Genomic DNA, 6,000 nt, shown 5'->3' with positions numbered 1-6,000 from the left:
ACCATATGCTTCGGACAAGGACTGAAGGATCACATCAATCTAAAAATCCTTGTCTAAGATGATACCAAGCTTCTCAAGCTCCTCAAGATCCTTGATCATTGTCAAATAATGATCTTGGACTGACTGCCCATCACGCATCTTGGCCTTAAAAAGTCTTTGACAGACTTGATACTTGGCCGCGTGACTCTGTTCACCAAACAACTCTTGTAGGTGAGCCAACATTTGGCGGGTAGTCAAAATATTTTCATGTTGGCACTGCAAGTCATCAGACATTGCACCCAACATGTAGTACCTGGCTTTGTTATCATCGTCCGTCCACTTTTCCAGAGACGCTCTTTGTTCAGCAGTCGGACGGTTGGCATGGCAGGTGGATCTTGGTCCAAGACATGAGTCAATTTTTTGAAATCTAGAACAATTCTGTAGTTTCTCAATCAGTCCTTAAAATTTGGTCCAGTCAGTCTATGAGTGTCTAGAATTTTGGTCAGGGAATTTGAGGCAGACATGTTTCCTGTAGAGAGTCGATAGTTTCTAGTTAGATTTTGTAATTAGACTCAACCAATTTGTTTAGGGTTTTCATTTTTAAACAAATTAGGCTCCCACTATTTTCTCAGATCCCTACACTCCCTTGGTAGAGATGTGAAAATCTCCATGATTAGTGATTTCTAGTGGATGGTGCGGTCTCACCGACTGGCTCATCACCTCACCTAACAGTTATTGGTGATGGGTCAATCGATGAGTGGACAACTCTTATCCAATGATTCTCTAATCATGGTGCACCCAAAACTTGGTCTCTAATTCATGAAGCTCACTGTATCTGGGATATTGCTTTAATCTTTAGTTAAGCCAAACCCACCATTTGCATGAACTAGATTTCTGATTGGGTCCCTCACTGTATCTGGAATATTGAGCCCAACCCATCCTCTAATCCGTAGCATCCAATGCCTAATGGACATGGTTGTATCTTCTCGGTGTAACTGAGCCACTGTAACCAGCCGAAAATAATCAACCCCAGGAAGGGCCCGCACATCCACAATGGTGGAAGACCTGGACTTAATTTTGTGAAAGACCTAGACTTAATATTTTCTTAGGAAGATTTGATTTAGGTCTCTTTAAACTTGACTTGACATAGTCATAACAATTATGACTAACCTAATGGCATGGGTTAGCTCGAATTGTTAGCCACCTCAAATCAAAACTGGGTCGACACATATGGCTAGGTAAGTGAGATCAGTGGAAGGGATATGCCATTACTCGATAAGAATGCATTCGAGTCGAGTAGCTCTCAATTAAAAATCAATCGGTCGCATCTGCCAAACTTACCTTAGATACCAAATTGTTGAACCAGAACTAATTGGGTTAGCCTACAATCCAGACTCTAACCTCTGAGCCAAATTAGGTCTTAACTTGATCGAGTCACATCTAAAAGTGATTCAATCTTGACCCAGACTTAATCCTATTAGGCTGATCAATTATTAGCTTTCATGATCCCACCTAACCAACTCTTGATTCGGTTTGATCAACCGCTAGACCTAATTGAGCTACCCAAGCCCGAACCCAATTTTATGAAAATGTCTTAGATCTGAAATTTTCAATTTTAGACCTAATTTAATTTCATAAACTTAATACATTAATTAAGTTTGGGTTCATAAACAAAGCATGTATAATAAATCCTAGGGTTTCAGGATCTAGGATTTTACAGAAAAGTAAGTTTTGATTTTGATTAAGGATGAACGCGCGGCACCCCTACACGTCATATGAATGCCCCATTGAATGGGAGGAGAGGGTCTTTAAACCCTACTTCATTCTTATGACCGGACGGCCATGAGGAACACCTTAACCAGAAATATAAATTTAACTATAAAACTAGTTAGATCTAAATTAACATATCACATATACAATTTAAGATCTAACTAATACATGCTTTGCATACATCTCATGTATCAAAAATTAATCTAATTAACATGCTTTCAGATCTGATACATCGCATGTAATATCTAAAAAATAAGATTTAAATTAAACTATTCAAAATTAAATCTATTCTAGACAAGTTACTAGATCAGTTCTACAACTAGTCTAGGCATGTAACAGATTAATTTTATGAAAAAATTAAAATTTTATTTTTTATTTTCTGATCTAATTGTAATACTTATAATAAAAATAGAGAATAAATTAGATTTAATTCATATTTTAATCTCATTAAAATATAAAACTTAAGACTATTCATGGATTTAACTAATCTTAGTCTAGTCATGCATCTCATGCATGTTAGATCATCTTAGATTTAATTTTAAATATTTTAATTTTAGATCCTATCATATCTGATGTGATATCTAAAATTTTTTAATATTAGATAAATTAAAATTAAAATCAGATCTAAATTAGATCTGAAATAGAGCCAACAACCTGGCTCTGATACCACTTGAAGGAAAAACTGCCTTTTTCCTGTGTAGGATCTTCCAGATTCATCAAATCTGGGGCGGAATAAATTTTAAATTTTTATCCTATGCTATTTTAGATCTAATGTTTATTAGATCTAATTTTATTATCTAATATTTTAATTTCAAAATTAAATCTAAAAGTTTGAGAAACATAGACATACCTCAAGGGTAATCTAATTACCCGTAGATGATCACAGCACTACCTGAGGTTCTGATGTAGCCACGCAAGCGCCTGACCTCTACCAATATCCAGTTAGATAGGATCTGGAACATCTTCTCCTCATGATTCTACGTTCCAAAAATCAGATCTAAATCTAATTAGGAAGATCTTTAAAAGTCTTTCTGAAGTTGGAGCAGCAGCCTATCGAAGAAGTCCTGCAGCCTTCTATTCCAGACATCACCACGCCTTGCACCTATGCCAGATGAATGTCCAACTTCTTGGATCTGAAGAGGGGAGAAAAGAGAGCAAGGAGGACATAGAGAAGAGGGGAGAGGGTGGCAGCCAATGGATTTTTTGCATAAAACAAGTTCTGCATCGAAACCCTAGGTGCAGTAGGGTTTATATAATTCCTGTATGCTGCACAATGCCACATCATTCGACCAATTAAAAAATTCCAATAAATTTTGGAAAAATTCTGATTAGTGGAGTGATGTCATCTAATCACATCAGATAAGAATCCCCATGCTCTCTCCTATGTTGGCGCCAACAATGGATAGGCTCAAATAGAGTGGCGCCAAAGAGTCCAAGTTTATCTGGACTCTTTGGTTCTTATCCATTTGGGGCACCCACTTAAATCCAATTGGGCTCACGCCATAATCTGATTATGACACCCAATTTGATTAGGTTTAGGCATGTGGACACTCCACAAAAATCCTCCAATAAGTCCTCTTCAGTTTAAGACCCATATCTCAACTTTTGACAGATGTCTTAAAATAAAATTGGCAGGTGCTAGAAATTAGCAGGTATTATCTTAAATTCATCTCATGAATTAAGACAAGCCTTTTTTGAGCTGGACAAGCTTTATTTAAACTGAGAGAAACCTTCTCAAGATTCTTTGAATGAGTCAGATCACATTTGGCTCAATAGAGACAGAAAAAATTACACGAGGAGAAAGTTAGGCTCAATCGAGTGCTAGCACAATTTCCTTGAACCTAATTGGATCTTATCCAAATCAATTGGGCTAGCCCAATTGATGACATCCAGACCCTAATCCTTGTTTGTGTGACCCAGTTAGGTTCAATTCTGTATGGTAATGAGACATGTCGTGATCTCATCATCGACATCATCGAAACTCCTTTTAATGGATCAGAACTCTTCTGATTCAGACAATTAGAATGATCGATCATCAAAATCATTCTAATTGCTCCCAAAATCCATCAGTGACACCTAGCAGTATATGGTGGAAACCCTTCAGAACTGAAGATGAACCTCTCGATGCAGCTACCTGTGTGATTGAGTTCCTCTATCATAAGTTTCGACTGAATTAGGGTTAAGGTGAACTCGTCAAACCCAACATCAGTCATATGAATCAATCGATCAATCCGAGTCCGATGTGAAACCCCAATGGAAAACTCTTTTGCATTATTTCACTCTGCCATGGCCATGGGCTTAAGGACTCGATCTTTCGATCACCATAGGACTACTCCTCTCATCTACCGAGGTTGATAGATCCCATCTTGATGCGATCTGGTTCCTACAATGATTATGCTACAGCCAACATACACCTCAGGGTTCCAGATGGCTAGGAGATCGAGTTATGGTGTAGTCAAACTATAATACACTCAAGGTGAACTGACGATGCACCTCAGGTCAAAGAACTAGATGCACAACTGCAGCATCAAGCTAGTCATCGATGAAAAGGTAGACTTTCTTATGACTGCTCGAGGTGGTCATGCTCAGTACTCTCATTCTTAACGAATATCTGTACTCTCACTTCGGTGTCTCCATACCGTATACTCAAGACTCATCTACCCTAAGGAAGTGATCGTACACCAACCTTCCGGATCGATCACCATCCTCATGATGATCCTATGGTCAGGAGCAGTTTATGAGTTAGTTATGTAAATTCATGCCTTAAATTTTCAACTCTTGAAAATATGAATTAACATTCTCACTAACTCAAAAGATGTATCACAGACACAATGTACACAATGTGATAGAAGAATAATCCTTTTATTCATTTATAGTCAAAATTATAATTTTGCCTTTAGATTTGTACAGAAATGTGTCAGCCGATCTGGCATCTAGGGCACACATCTAACATAGTGTCCATACACTATTAATTTCTATGGACTTCAATTTGGATTTAATGGCTCCAAGCCACTTCTCAAAGTTAGACCACTGCATTGCATTTACTTTAATGGGCTCCGAGTTTGATCTAATCAAATCCGATTCTATAGGTTTACCAGATTATGTCGGTTCATTTTCTACCAGTCAAACTTTCAAGTTCAACTTGATAGGCATCAGTTCCTTCTCTAAGGAACTCCTTTCCAAAAGAAATATCCTACTGCTGATGAGCATCTTATGTTCTTTAGCATGATAGAATTAGTAACCCTTAAACACCTATTGGACCATGAACCAAGTTTATCTGTATGCAAACCTTTGACATAGGCCAATCAACTCCAAACCCAAAGGTGAGAGAGTCTAGGTCTATGTCTGATCCATATCTCATATGAAATTTGCACAACAGACTTACTCAGTATATTTTTAGAGTAAAACAAGTAATCACACAATAGCACAATCCTGAAATAGGCAGATTAGTGAACCCTATCATGGATTGAATCATGTCTAACAAAGTTCAACTTCTCCTTTCAGATACACTGTGTTCTGAAAAAGAATCCACTGAGAGAGAATCCAATTCTCTCTTAGATATGTCATCCTTTTCATCATTTGAATCATTTGAATATTTCAAATAATTTGGCCAGACGCACCCATGCCTAGAGAGGTCGTCTGTAATAAAATATTAATATCTTCCTCTAGCACTTAAGTTCACAGGTCTACATACATCACTATGTATGAGACTTAGAATTTTATCAGCTCCTTCACTTTTTTCATTAAAAGGTGACTTTGTCATCTTTCCAAGAAGATAAGACTCACAGACTATCAATAATTCACAATCATTGATGTTGAGGTTTTCCTCTTAAGCTAACCCATTTATCCTATTCTTGTCAAGATGACTAAGCCTATAATGCCAAAGATAGATATTCATGACATTATCTAACTTGGATGTGTACATTACACTTAACAGGCTGTGTAAATGTCATTTTCTTATTGTCCATGTATTATTGTAACATTATTCATAATAATACCACAATAATCTTCCTGTATGAATGATGATCATCTTTAGCCAAAAGGCCAACAAAGATTATAAACAATGGACAATAGTAACAATTACTTTAAATGATAATATTTGAAAATAAGCTCTATAATTCCTAAAGTTAGGATTGGAATAAGACTTTCCTCCCTAACATTCAAGAATTTCTCACCATTTTCAAATATTTCACTTACTTGTAGTCCTAGCAATAAATTGCATAAAACCATCGGTATCTAATACCTAGGTAG

The sequence above is a fragment of the Elaeis guineensis genome, chromosome 5, assembly GCF_000442705.2.
Source record: "Elaeis guineensis isolate ETL-2024a chromosome 5, EG11, whole genome shotgun sequence".
Taxonomy (NCBI): Eukaryota; Viridiplantae; Streptophyta; class Magnoliopsida; order Arecales; family Arecaceae; genus Elaeis; species Elaeis guineensis.
Note: the sequence above shows the minus strand (reverse complement) of the source record.